At 36.8% G+C, this 15274-nt stretch overlaps 1 protein-coding gene across 2 annotated transcripts in view; it reads right to left on the reverse strand.

Moving 5' to 3' along the window:
- EEFSEC (eukaryotic elongation factor, selenocysteine-tRNA specific) overlaps positions 1 to 15274 on the reverse strand; it is a 128353-nt gene that overhangs the window by 111863 nt on the left and 1216 nt on the right. The window lies entirely within an intron of this gene.

A 15274-nucleotide genomic window follows, 5' to 3' on the forward strand; every position in this document is an offset into this window, starting at 1 on the left:
GCCAAGATTAGAATTTATTTTGTATTAAGAGGGGCTGGAATGTAATGATCTACAACCACACAGAGATAAGAGACAGCAGCAAGGCTTGAGTAAATGTTTTCAACAGTACTAATAGAAGGGAAGGTAAAAAAGCTAAAGCATCATGATTTATAAACAGATGACTTTTTAAAAAATTTGACAGCAGAATAAGTGCCTTAAAAAGATATTCCAAATTTCACTGGCAGAATATTAGGTAAGAAAAAATATTTTAAATGCTTTGAATGATTTACTTTATTATTTAAAGAGAGATACTCATGTGAATGAAGTTTTGCAGCCAACTAAGGAGCAAAATACAGACTCAGTCTGAGTTTGTACTGGTTTGGACCTTAATCCCACAAGCTCCCTTATAGAGTTCATTCCTATGAGGCTGCATGGATGCAGACCACCCAGCTGGGCCCCGAATTGTTACTTCTACAGAGCTGCAAGTGTGTGCAGCACTTCACAGATAAACACAAAACAAGGCCCCGGCTTTAGAAAGCTCACAGGCTAAATTTAGACCAGTTGCTCCCTAAAATAGTGAAAACATGTTCATCTTGGACACAGGTTATTTTATTGCTTCAAGTTTTATATGTAGAAAAATACAGATCTTGAGGCGAACACAGAGAAACCATCAACATGATCAGTCCTTTTATCTCTAAAAACCCTCATAATTAAAGAAAAAAGTTTTCTATTAGGTATTTTGAAGAATCTCAAAAGGTGAAGTTGTTCAACACCACACTGCACAGTAATTTCATAGTACAGCTCAAATACTTATATAAAACAAAACATACTTAGATTATCACGGTTTATTTCAGAATAATTCAGAGCAAGTCCTCCAGCATTTTCTCTAGAATGAACAAACTGAGTAAAATACAAGTGTTAACTCAAAGGTATGGGCATTTTACAAGTAGTAGTGGCAGTTGGTGTAAACTAAGTTTGGGAGCACTAACATCTGTTGGCTAAGTAAAACATCGCTCAAGACCAAAACCTTCATCAAGACCAGAGCTGTGCTTCTGTGACCAAGAAGGGTCATCAGCAGGAAAAGTACAACAGGTCTTCCAGCACTGTATCCCACACTCACCCTCCTGTGTTTCATTTGATAATTAAGAACCACTTCTTCTCTCCCAAATCTAAATCCACATTTTGAAGCTAAAACAGAGGCTGACAACATCCCCAGGGAAGTGGGAAGAAAGCCTACAGAAAACAAAGTCTGCTCAGAATACACATTGCTCTGCCAAGCTCATGTGACCAGCTCTCAGGAATGCTGGCACTGCTCTAGTTATTCACTGGAAATATCCAGCAAACAAAGAATCCTAGATAAACAAGAAAATACAGAGCACAAAGCAGTAATGCTTCTACCCCAAAGTATGCCGTACCTGTAAATTTGCATTTCACTGTTTAGAAATGGAACAACGTAACCAGCGCATTTCAAGAGACCACCAGTCACAGCAAAGATGGAAAGAGCAGCAAGAACAGGCACTGAGCAATCACTGTCTAGCTTGGACTGGATTCCAGAAATGAAGTGCCCACAAGTCCAGCAAAATCATTTGCACTTGCTAATCTAACCTCCATGATACAGTTTCTCGGGTGACCAAGAGAAGAAATTCCTAAGCAAGAATACAAAACAGTATCAGAAGTATATCACTAATATCTAAAGATTACACACTTCCCTCTTCACAGAGACCCGTTCTTAGATGCTTTTGCCTTGTATGAGGGTTTTTTCATATTCTTAACTATTACTTCTCACATTTTGTTAGGTCTTGTTTCCCATTCACATCATCTAGATTTGAAGAGAACAATAGATTCTAAATTAAACTTTCTGACAATAAGAACTAGAATTACAGAACAAGGGATGGAAAACTCAGAAATGAGAATTTCATTTCAAATGAACTTAAGTAAATATGCTACGTTTGTTATCTAGCCACTTTGGTCTCCACATCAAACAATGGAGACAACTGCTGTCAAATTACAGAAGAGAAATACAAAGGCACTTTATTAAGTATATTCTTACTGACATTTTACTATAGACTTAAATTAAATTTTGTTAGAAGAGTTCATTAGAGGACTTCCAATAAATTATTTTTTATTAATTATGTTTAAAATGTCACAGTTAATATGCTTTTGAGGGAAAAATATCTCGCTATTTCGTAAAAATATAATATTGAAATAAAGTGTATGAAGATGAAAAAAGGTGAGTAATGTAGGTACAAATGAAATAGTCCTTAATGACTGGTCTACATGCCAGTAAAAAAAAAATTAGATAAAAATCACATAAATGGGTACTTAATTTTTTTCCTCCCTTAATAAAGTAATACTAGCATCCATTTACATTATTTTTACCTCTAGAGTGTTCTGCTAAGCAAGGTGCACATCAGGGGTGGGGGGGGGAGACCTGAGAGACCAAAAGGAGAATTTTTTAAATTTGCTCATTTGTAGTCACCATGTTTTAAACATACATAATGCTCTCTGTTACTCAGAAAAATAAGAGTTAGGCGTACAATTAGATTTGCCTCTCTCAAAGAGCTAGATTCTGTTGGTCCAAGGAAAGTTAAATCACAACATTTCAGAGTATACAAGTTTTAAGAAGGGCTTTACCAGCAAAATGAAAGCTTTGAAGTTTTCAGTACCATGAGATAGCAGCAACAATCTATTCCCTCTGCAGCAGCACTGCACAGGCAAAGAAGCCTATTCCATTTCAGTTGTGTTAATAAACTAGAACTCAAGCTTGTATAACTGTTAAATCTGGGAGCAAACTGAACACATGATTTTAAAACATACAAACATAAAGTGTGAAACAAACAGAAGTGAAGCAAAGGTGAGTTATCAGCAACCCTACTCTCCCTGCAACATACCATTCTACTTCACAGCCCACCAGTGCGCACCTAAATTTAATCCTTATCTAGTTATGATAGACAACAAACAAGGGCAGCTTTTAACAGTACGGAGACCCTTTCCTCCTCCCTCTTACCCATACAGGAAAGGACAACATATAAGTATCAAGAAATTGTTCTTCAATCCCATTTCCCACTGCATTGTCCCTCACTTTCCTTCTCCCCCCATCCCTGCTTAAGGAAAAAAGATCTTTTAATTAATTTGTGGAACTGCCAGCTTATGAACATAGAGAACAATCCATTCCAACCACAAGCTTCAAGGTTAGCCTGCTATGCTGCTTATTCCCCCGCACCTGAAAGAGGCACACTATGAACCACTGACATCCACCAGACAAGGGCAAAGCCTGGAGATGGACTTCAGAACAGAATTTCTACAAGTTCTAAGCAGGGAGAACAACTTTTATTTTCCACTTCAAAGAAATCAGGTAAGATTATAATTAAAAACAATGCCAAGGCTATAAACCCCTCTCTACTGTTTTCTTGCATGTTCTTACATGGCAAGAAAGAGAAAATCTGCTGAAATTGCTAGGCATCAGCCAAATTCAATAAACCAACACTATCTCTAACTCTAAATGCATCACTAAGATAAATGAACACATAATTGAGGAGTACTAATCACTGCTTAATGAAATGTTGAAGTCACCAAGAAAGAATATAGCCTTGGTGATTAAAGCTCAATTTTTTTGTTGCTCAGAGCAAACAGAAGCAGAGAGAGAGATCACAACTTGGGCATTTAAAATACTTTGCAACAATCATTGCCACTTTGCAGCAAACCATATTTTCCAGAATATATTTGATTTTGGAAAACTAGCTTGATGGGCTATTTTGCTGACCTACTGCAAAGTCATGTTTGCCACCTATAGGCTAGTGCCCAAACATCCTGTACCTCAATCCCAACTGTTACCACACAACTCTCCCCTGCTCATGACAAGCTCTCATAAATGTACTGTTTCAGCTGAGCTGATCTTGGCTGCTTTTAGTGCATCTATACTGTACTATGCTTCTGATTCCTAAATAACTAATTTTTCTTTTTCGGGAACATCCGACCCCATTTTACCAGAAACACACTTCTCATTCACAGAAATTATTTATTCTGGTTCTCAACAAACAGTGCATAAAGGGGAACTTGCACAGACTGGGACAAAAGTACAAATCTTTCACAAAAAGCATAACAGCTTCCAAATAGAATAACAACATCCCCAAAACGTGTTCAGTTTGATGATTTCATCCTGGTGTGCTGAAAGTTTTCAGCGTCCAATAAGAACAGTAAATACAGTTGCATTTGAGATGCCATGAATTTGTTAGCTCTCCAATACAAAGTGAAAGTGCTGCTGAAATATCATATGCTGCTAAAATAAATATTAGACAGCTTAACCTCAAACATTCTTGTAACTATTTTGTTCCAACTGTTCTTATATGACCCTATAAGTTACTGCAAACAGGTTTAAAACAGTATGCATAAAGCTTTGAAAAGATACTGCCAACTAATTCAAATTTCACATTAGTCAATTCTGGTTTTACCTATGATTGACTCAATTATATGCAAGAACACACAAAAAAATTTCCATAAATCTGACATCACTTTATATGTGGTCTACAGTCTTCCGAGCAACAGTCTACCATTTTCCTAATGGGACATAAATAAAGATCTTTAAAATTCAAAGGGAAAAGAAACAAGTACAGTAACCAAAGTAACTTTCAACCACTGCATCAATGTGACTACGTTTCTTAAAAAAAAAAAAGTTCTTTTAAAAGAAGTTAGGACTCACCCGTTTCTTGGTGCGGGGTGGGTAAAGAAACAGACAGCACAGGTTGTGTTTAAAAAAACAAAAGTTAAATTTATCTTCACATTTGATTTGTTTGGCCTTAAATTACAACAAAAGAAAACATTAAACCCCACAAAAGCAGTGCTGGCTATTACTAGAATAATCAACTACTTCATACAGTAAATAAAGCTTCAAAACAAAAAGGATACACATTTAGGGACACAATGAAAAAACACCCAAGCACCCACACACACACAATTTGTTAGTGAATACAGTTCAGTAATGAAAACACATCTGGAGATGAACTTTCTGTAAAGACTGAATTTTCAGCCACTGTTTGTTTGGGTTTTTGTTTGGTTTTTTTTAAATAATTTAGCTTCAGTTCAAAACTCTTCCCTTAACCAAAAGGGTATTTTCTCCCTGTAAAGTTTGATACAGTTCGATTTAACCAAATACAGAGTTTTTTGTATCACCCCTAGATGCACTATACAGCACCACAGACAAGTGAATTTCTTCCCACAAGAGATTCCAGTTAAATAGCAATTTTGGACAGAAAAAGCTGCCATTACCAGATACCATAACACACATGAGAAAGAGTGAAGGGAGAGCTCAACTACAAACACGTGGGTAAACACCACCAGCCACCACAACTTCATCTCAGCACTTGAAATAATGGGAGGATCCAAGTTGTTATTCAGGTGAAAAGTCTACTCAGGGAAAGAAATACACACTGATCCCTACCGCGGGGTGAAAACACCTCACACAGCAAACAAATTGAAAGAACAAAATTATTTCCTTAAACAACTTCTTCAGGGGTGCCTGGCTTGTGACTTAAATATTTAGTAATACTGTTATGCCATATACAAGGAAAAAATATTATCAACAATTATTTCAAGGTTTTTTATTATGGATTTTATTTATATGTATATAAACACATGCATATAATTTTGGTGTAAAAACTTGCTTTTCAGGCTTTAAGGAATTTTTAAAATAAGGCATATTACTATATTATTTGAAGTTGTAATATTGCCAGACAGCAGCCAAAATTTGTGTTGTATGCCCAAAGGTGGTCCCCGAGGTGAAGAGCACTGCTGACACTGAATCCCAACATTGGGATTTTTCTGTTGTTGTACTTTTCAATACTCTAAGATGACTACTCATCGTCTCACCAAGACCAGGGAAAGATTCTGATGCTGAGTGCTTTTTAGAATGACAATTTTGGGGGATTTCGTTAATCTCTAAATGCAGCCTAGGCACTTAAAATTATGTGCCATTTGAACCATTTTCCTTATTCTCTGATTAAATGCCTCCTGGTCAGTTGTATACTTCATAAATTAGAGTACAAACTTCAAAAGTTTTGTACTTAATGCACAGTACGTGATTTTTTCACAAGTCTTCAGAGAAGTTAGGGGAGAGCATGGTTCCAAAGTTGCGTACGTATAGAACTGCACAATAAAGTCAAATAACATAAAACACTTATGAATTTTTCCATCACACAGCAACACTGATCCACATGCATATTCCGATGTTGCAGGATCAGGCGAGCTACCTCTATAAAATTGTGTGTAGTTTTTTTCATATCCACATTCATACACACGTTCAGTTCCTCCACAACCAGCACTACCATACAGCTGCCATCCTTCAAGGTGCTGAGCACCTTCAACACACACTGAAGCGTGAGGGTTAACAGTTACACTTGCTGATGGGTCCTGAGCCCTTTGCAATCTGGGGGAGACACAAGTCCAGCACTATTTCACAGCTGCACTAGGTCAGGAGCTTACCCTTGAAACAGGTCATTCACAGAAGCTTACCCTGACCCACATTTACTAGTTTTCCTTCTCTCCTATTCCAACAGATGACCAAAACACAAGACCTGCTACCACTCCCCTGACTGAGTGGTAGCAATCATCTGACAGTGGGTGACAGCCGAACGAGAGCAGCACAAACCCTAGAGAGGACCAAGGCATACCATTATTACTTTACATATATACTCTAAGCCACACTTTACATCATTTCACAAACTAGAATGTCAGCATGGATAACCACTGCCAGAACACAACACAGAATCCCCTGAAGTCAGCCACAGGTTCAGGTAATCGTGACCTCCCTTTTTGCAACATAAATGCATAATTTCCGCACCACTCTTTGATGAAGGGACCACAGACTTAAAAAGAGGAAACAATTACAGCCATTAGAATTTCACCCAAGCATGAGATTTAATCTCAGGCCATGGTCTTGCCAATGGCTGTGGGGGTCTCAATGGAGACAAAATTGCTCTGTGGGAGAAAGAAATGCCTCGATGATGACATTAGTCAGCAAGAGAGACTGAGCTTTGTCTTCTATCCAACAGCACAGTCAAATACAAGGAAACCATTTTCCCTCCCCCTCTTCTTGATCCTAAAAAAGAAAACTACAATAATTTTGTTTCGTTCTCCGAAACGCAGTTTTTGTACGCTTTAGAAACTTCTCCAAAGCAATACTGCTGGAAGGGAAGTCTTTAATGTAAGAAAAGTAGATTTAAGCATGAATAAACATTTATGACAAAAGACATTTCCCCTTGCCTATCCTGGTTAATATAATTCAATAGTTCTATCAACAATTCCCAAACACTTCTATAGCTTTTCCTTATCCAACAGGTTCTCAAAGACCATTTCAAATTTTACATAGACAGGAATCATCTCTAAAATACGCTCACCTGCTCTACAATACATTTAATGGAAGTAAAAGACAGGTGAAACTTTGCCAAACAAATAGAGGCAAAGTTCCACAACTAAAAAGAGTGCCTGAGATTTGAGAGTACCAGCTACTCTTACATGCCAACCATATGTTGCATCCCAAATAAGACACAAAACAAAGGAAAACTTTGGCACAGAAGACAAGAAAGTGCTACAGGGGATTGGATTAAATCGTTTTTCTGGCACTGCAGAAAAAGCAGATCTGCAGTGGACAAACAAGCTTCATGATCCTTCTATGGCATGAAGTAAAAGAAAATAAGAAGTTTTTAAACAAAACCATAAGCCCAAATGAATCATCTCTTCTCTGGAACCTTGGGTAAGGGGCCTGGATTCTTACCCAGGTCAACTTCTCCTATAAATCTCAAAATTCAAACTTTGATTTTTACTCCCAGGATGCTCCTGAATACAGTTTATTCATTTTTAAGCTATCCTCTCTATTCCATTTCCTTTTCTTCCACTATTCGCCAACTCATTCCGCTGTTACATTCTATTTTTATACATACATATATATATATACACATATATATATTTGTCTCATCGTAAACACCCCTAGCGCTGGTAATGCTGATAATTACAGTCTAACGTAGAATTAACCAGCTTAAGTTTGAAACAGAGATCATAATTCAAATTGGAAGCCAACATCAACCATTTCATGTTCATTTGAAGAGATTAGATAGGCTGTGCAAGAACATTTTGGTAGAATAACTGATAAGGAGATAGGAAATAAGAATTATTGGTATTTACTTGGCCTGCAATGCATTTTGGAAGGAAACAGTTTAAAGGAAGCACTTCAAAATGGCTATTTAATCTGAATTTTACAGATAACATAGAGAATATTTTCTCACAGAATGCACGGTATCTTTGCAATCATAGCTATCGTACGAGCTGTTCAAGTCTTTCTTTGCTATAGCTCTCACTCAGTTTTGCTCCGTTATGAGCTGTGACCCACAGAACACAATGCATTCAAGAACCTAGCTGGAAATTACCACCGCAGAACATCTGTCCTCGCTCTTCAGCTTGCCAGGCCAACCTTAGAGTTCCCAGACAGAAAACAACTAGCTGCCACACAGAGAAACAACTTCTTATTCCCCTCCATGGACTTTAACAACGACAATGTAGGGGTTTGGTTTGCTTGTTTAGCTAGATAATCTGTCACACATCTGCTTTATAATTATAACCCAGATTTTTCCATCTCCATTTTGTTTTTCTAGGGTTTTGATAAACAGTACTTTACAACAGTCATCCAAGAACACACATTATTACTTCTAGCACAACCAAAAAAAAAAGAGAAACATATTAAGGAAGTTCATGGCTCCCTCAAGCTAAACTAGCTATTAAAAGTAGGTTCTATACATAAGCAACATATCATTCAAACTCATATCTAGCATCTACTAATTGAAGACAACTTCTAAATCAAGCTGTAGAACAAATACAGTAGAACCTTATTAAGCCATTTGTTGATTAGTAGACCACTGAATTGCTAAATTGGACTATTTAGCAAGCAAACATATCCATCATCAGTAAAAATACTACTTTGAAAAGTGTGCTTTAAGTTTATTTTGACAAGAGTAATTTTAACTATAAACATGCTTCATATTTTACAGTGGGTTGTTCTAGATTTTATGCAGGTATTTATAAGACTGCACTACATTAGCTGATATTTAAAAACCTCTAAAAATTGATAAAGCTTGACCACTCTCCCAAACAGCTAACAAAATAATTTCAAGCAAGGAGAAACATGAAGCCAAAGTGAAATGAAAGGGCATGTGGTTATTTAATGAATGCTTGCACACAGAATGATGGAACAAAGAAATTCTGTTTTTAAATCAATAAGAAGAACGATCAAACAGACTTCGTCAGCACCATTACAACGCTTGGCTATGATGTTTTCCTGAGAAGCTGTCAAGTTTTTGTGTCAAATAATGAAGTGTAAATTAGCACAATTTTGTTGTATGCAAGTATGCACACTATCACTCAAAAGCTTTGTAGAAAAATTGTCCTATATTAGCAAGAGACAATTTAACATTCAAACAAGGTTCAATAAAGCCACTCCTCTTTACAATCTACATTAAGATTGAGAAATCAATTATAAATCACATCTTCAGAACAAGATATGCATAATTAATTTTTTTTTAACTGAACACAGGAAACAGTACATTTCTGACAGGATTCTAACAAGTAGAAGAGAATGTGCTTATTCACTACAACTTTTGAGATCAGAAGATGGTGGCTCTCTTGCTTCTTTTAAACTTTTCAACCCATAAAAGGAAAGGAAGAGTCTTCTTGCTTTGCTCTCTAATATTACTGAAGAGTTGATGTATAGTTTAGGAGCTTGTTGAATCTGTGTATAACTTTATAACAGGGAAATCGGCTTCAAGTCAAAAAAAGCAGACAAGGGCATAAAATAGAAATCATAGCAGCCAAGTAGACTACTCTCACTGTCACATCACTCAAAAAACATTAATACACACAGAAATGAGAAGCGATGAATAATAAATGGAAAGTCAGGACCATTAAAGTTAAGATACAGATAGAAATTCCACATGAAGACCACTATTTTAAAGTACCCTGGTACACACACACACAAAACCAAGTTTAATTCTACTCTTAATCTCACAAAACAAACCCCACATAGTACAGAAGTAGTTCAAAACAGTAGTGGTACAACTACCTTGCCTTTTTCCAGTTATTAAATAACACAGGGGAATGGGGAAGGAAATAAAATAATTGTGCACACTAAGTTCCATGGTTCCTATATTGCCAATTGTTTTACAGGTTAAACTAGATAAACTTTCCATAAATGTCAAATAAAACAACCAGCCCTATGTGGATGAAGAGTCATACTGCTCACATGCAACTTCAATGAAAACCAGTTGTTTCACCTCACCTGTTACTTGCATCTCATGTAATGTGTAAGACAAAATTCCATATGTTTCTATTGCTTAAGGCATAAAAAGCACTATCCACATTGTAGATGAAATAAGACTAACCTTCCTTAAAACACAGGGGATATTTTCTTTAGGTATGGGAAAATTAAGCCACAGTTGTGTTCCAAATCCACTTAATTCTGTTTCAATTCAAAGTAAGGTCACTCCATCCACACTGACCTGTTACCCTACGTACTTATCATTAAGATCCTACATCGTAAGTAAATGCTGCCCTCTTGTGCACTGCAATGGCCCATAGACAAAGTTGCACTTCGGGGGTTGGGGAGAGGGGGGATTTTAGAGCAGCAGTATTTTTATACCAGCTGCCTTTTCTTTATGCATAGCTTCTTAATTAAAAAAGTGGCTTTCGTTTTAAAATGTCAATAAAAATACTCCTTTCATTTGTCAGACAAATATCATGCACCAGCCAAGTTAAAGTGAATTAAAAAAAGACACTGTTTCAATTTCAATAGAAAAGTGTTTACATTTACAGAAATAAAATTTATTTGCATTTTTAATACAAAGCAACATTCACAATTTACAATCAACATGAACCCAACAAGTTTAATAAGGTTTAGAAAACATTCACTTAGTGCTAGTTGAACTCTGCTGGCCCATGGGTACTTCCATAACATCAACCACTACATAAAGGTTTGTGAATACAAATTATATTACATGGGAGTTGTGTTTTAGTATTTTTTCACCAGAACAAGATTCATTGTTATGTTATTCTCACTTCAAGCTGGCAGCCAAAGTCCTCAAGACTCTCCAGTGACTTCTCTCTGACCAGAATGGTATTCAGTGAACAACGCAATGCACTCTACTCCAGAGAACAGGTTTCCCTTCAACATGTGCACTTAACAGCAACAGGCCTCCACATAAGTTTAAGTCATCCATATTTACACACTCTACAACTATAAAACTCTATTTGTTCACTCACCTTGAATGGAAAAAAAAACAAGAACTGTCAACAAGCAAAAGTAGACACTGATGAAAGTGTATTTTCATGACAGTAATGCAAAGGTAACCCTGAGTTTACAAATCCACTTAAAAGCTTACAAACTCAGCAAAACAACTGTTCTGTGATAAAAATATTCTTTTTGTTTTGATGTTATGTTAATCTTACAAATAATCTGCATCTGACCGAATTTGAATGCTGGTAGCAAGACCACATACAATTCCCTTGATCTCCCAAGACTGTTTTCATTGTACTCATTTGCATCAGCAAGACATGCTTTTGCTATGCTCATTTCCCCCTCCCCAAGCTCTTGTGCAAGTTCAAAAGTCTTGGCCCCTCCAATGTATCAGGTATGAATTAATACCCTTCCTTAACAGAACACAGCAGCAAAGTGGAAACAGACACTTGCAAGGCAGTTTTCTTTGAAAGAAACTGCAGGGACAAATGGTGACAATGAAGGTCTAGTTAAGAAGTAAAAAGGTCAAAGGTTCAGACAGGCATAAGGATTACAAAACTACAAGTGTGTCAGAATTCCACCCCCCTCAGGTTTAGACAACCAGGGTCAAGCAGTAGCTTTCCAATTAAAGGAAAATTTCCAAAAAAAATAAGGCTACTCTGTCCTTTGAACTTCACAGGGAAAAAAAAAAAAAAAGACAACTTTCTTTTTTCAGAAGTTCTTTTGAGGACCCATTTCAAAATCAAACAGATAAAGGGCATCTGACAACAGCTCACCTAAAACAAACACCATAGTATCCCTTCACTGTGTGTGTGGGGGGGGGGGAAAGCTAGGATGAGGTAATCATGTTCTTCTGTATTAGTGTGCTGACCCTTTGTAGGGCATGAAATTAACCATCAGCAAGTAAAAAAAATCTGCTACTGGTTAAACTACTTTGCTATGCAAAGTGGTCTTAAAATGAAATACGAGGATTGAATTTCTTCTGGCAGATTAACTCATATAACCTCTTTGCAGGCATCCCCTACTCCTGAACTCATTTGAGAAACCATTCCAGACCCTTCTGGATGCACAGGTCTGCAACAAACAAATGTAAAAACAACTCTTATTTTACTTTGATGATGTTAACATCAGCTTTGTATTAGATCAGAGAGCTGAAATTTAACAAGAGAACAGAAGCTTAAAAAAACCCATAGGACTGTGACGGAAACTACCCCATCTCACTGTGAAATTTTCACAAAATACCACTCTCAAGCTCTATAGCAACAGAGAAGAGCAGTAATGTTAAAAACAGCAGTACTGCATTTTGCAGTCAGTCCTTCAGTGCAGAAAGCAAGCGTAAGGCTGATGTGGGTGCTTCTCACTGCTTGTGACAAGCTCAAGAATTGACCCTTAAAATTCAGTTATTCAGGTTTGTTTTCTCTGTTTAGCAAGTCAACTACAAATGGCTATAAATACAATATTTGTTGTGTTGCTTGATATGTCACAGACAACCTCCTGTTATAGCACAGGAAAAGTCTTGAAATTATTGTAAAATAAAGAGTTCTGTTCTTGCTGTTCAAAAGAATAACAGAAAAAGAAATACCTGACATAGTCCAAGCCATAGAGCTATCCACAATAACTTAGTGCCTTCCTGCTACATCAGACACACACAAGTCTGCTGTTGAAGAACAAACCAGTATGGTTTAAATACAAGTGAAAGCCACGACATAGTAAGTCAAGCGCATCTATCATTTATTCCATTCCAACCTTGACTATCACCTTCCAGCTAAAACTTTAAGACAGCATCTTGGGTGGAACTGTCTGCAACATTTCCAATTCCCAGCATGCAGGTTAAAAAAAAATCTTTTGATTTAACATTCGATATGTTTTGTTTTCAAGGACAAGCTTTGCAAGAAAAATGTAGCCACACAGAATGAAATATGACTTCCATTTTCCATTCCATTTAGTCACTGCTCAAATATTCTGCATTCATTTAATCCTAAGGTATTGTCTCTAAATAAGCATCTTGTGAGTGACTGTGAGAAGTATTTGCAAGGTCAAGCACTACCTGGCATAGCATGACAAAAATGCAATACTAGATTCAGCCATGAAAAAATCCACCTCAAGAATTAGCTAAACACAGAAATATGTTAAAGAATGGTAAACAGTATCATTTAATCTGTAAGCAGATTTATGAGCTTTGTACAGCAAATGAATTAACCCCTTAAAGCACTCTGGGAGCACAGAAAAGATGACAGAGAGAGAGGATGGAATTGCCACTAGAAGACAACCTGGGACACCACTGAAGAAAACGGCATCCTGCAAGACAAGAGCTGAGGTTAAGGAGGAAAGAGGGGGAAGAAAAAAAAAAAGTACTCCTGGCTTCCCTTGGAGCTCCTGAGAACGAACCCCTTGAGCTAGTCACCTCATGGGAGGCCTGACAAACTAAGTAAAGCTGGTGCTACCCAGCCACAGAAGACAGTGTTTCTGTAAGATGGGGTCACTCAAGGGGGAACCAACTAGTTTACACCACCTTCAATGAAAGAAAAGAGTGCTTCAAACAATAAGAGCATGCAATAACATATTTTCACATCCATAGTTTCTATTGCAAACCTGTAGGTCACCTCACATCTACACCTATTGCAGTACTTAATTTCGGAGCAGCAGCATTTTAAAGTGTGAGAAATGTGAGGTGCAGAATAAACACAGAAAGATAAGGTACTTTGCACTTACATTTTATTTTAAAACCTTATATACAGAAAATCTGTAGTAACAGGGAAATCAAAGATTCCATCAAAAAGGAAAAAGTAGTAGCATTCCTGGTTGCAAGGAAAATGCTTGGAACAGTGAACTCTAAACACTCATGATTAGGAAGCAAATGAATACAATCTAAATTTTTAAAGTGTCATTCTCTGGGAGGCCTGGCTTTCCATTTCTGAAGAGCTGGGAAAGTTAGCAATATTGAAATACCGACACCTAAACACTGAAGAATATATCCTGTTACACAAGATATGCTATACTTCAGTTTGAGTTTCACCAAACCATGCTAAAACTGTAAGCACCTAAATAGTCCCACAGGCACAGATCAGGTTTTATCACCAAGGTTTCACCTTTTAAACCTGGTAGTAAAAACAAAAGAGCATCCACTATCAAGAAACATATATGCTATCAAGCATAAAACTGAAATTTTAACTCTTTAAACACAATACTGCATTTTCTCTACAACTCTTTCTTAATACATAGAATTGCAGTAAGTCACACGAATCAAATGTTTTCAGTAAAATACATAATCTGGTATAACTGGAACCAAGAGTCTGACATGCTTACATGTCTGAATTGCTACATGTAAAGAATCATTTTTGCTGGGAAGAAAACTCTATCATGCCATCTAGTCTAGTCCACATCTTTTTCTTCTCCCAGCATGGCCTATCAATAAGGAAACTTGAATAACTTACTTAACCAATATGGACAGCTGTGACTAAATGCTTTGAAGTTCTTCATAAAAATGATAGGAAGCAACAAGAAATCTATGTATTAAACTACCATTCCAGATAAGTGTTAGTGATAACAGAAGTTGTTTTTCCAAGTTTTCCCAAGTCCTCTTCATGAGAAAGTTTACCCCACTCAGATTAGTTGTTTTTGGCAGAAAGGAATGTCTAACTACAAGTCACTCTTCAGTATATTCAAGAAAAGTTACCATTTGCCAAAGTAAACTTGTTCTTTAGAAGACAATCAGGTGCTTACAATTACTTAAAAATGACAGCTGATTATAAAGTACAAAAGACAACTAAAAGACCACAGGTTTCTGCAATTCAGCACAGAGCCACTCCTCCTTGCAGCTGTAGATCACACATTAATGGTACAGAGCACTTCACTGCTGGTGAAATCGAGAAATAAGCAAATATTTATTATCCTACCCAAAAGAAATACAAACAATACAACGCAGTTACTACTAACATCATTTACAAATAATACATCTGTTCAAAAGGGGGGTAAATTCATACATCATGAAAAGTAACTGGGTCAGAACCTCAGTCTAGATGA

Source organism: Nyctibius grandis, chromosome 10 (assembly GCF_013368605.1).
Source record: "Nyctibius grandis isolate bNycGra1 chromosome 10, bNycGra1.pri, whole genome shotgun sequence".
Taxonomy (NCBI): Eukaryota; Metazoa; Chordata; class Aves; order Nyctibiiformes; family Nyctibiidae; genus Nyctibius; species Nyctibius grandis.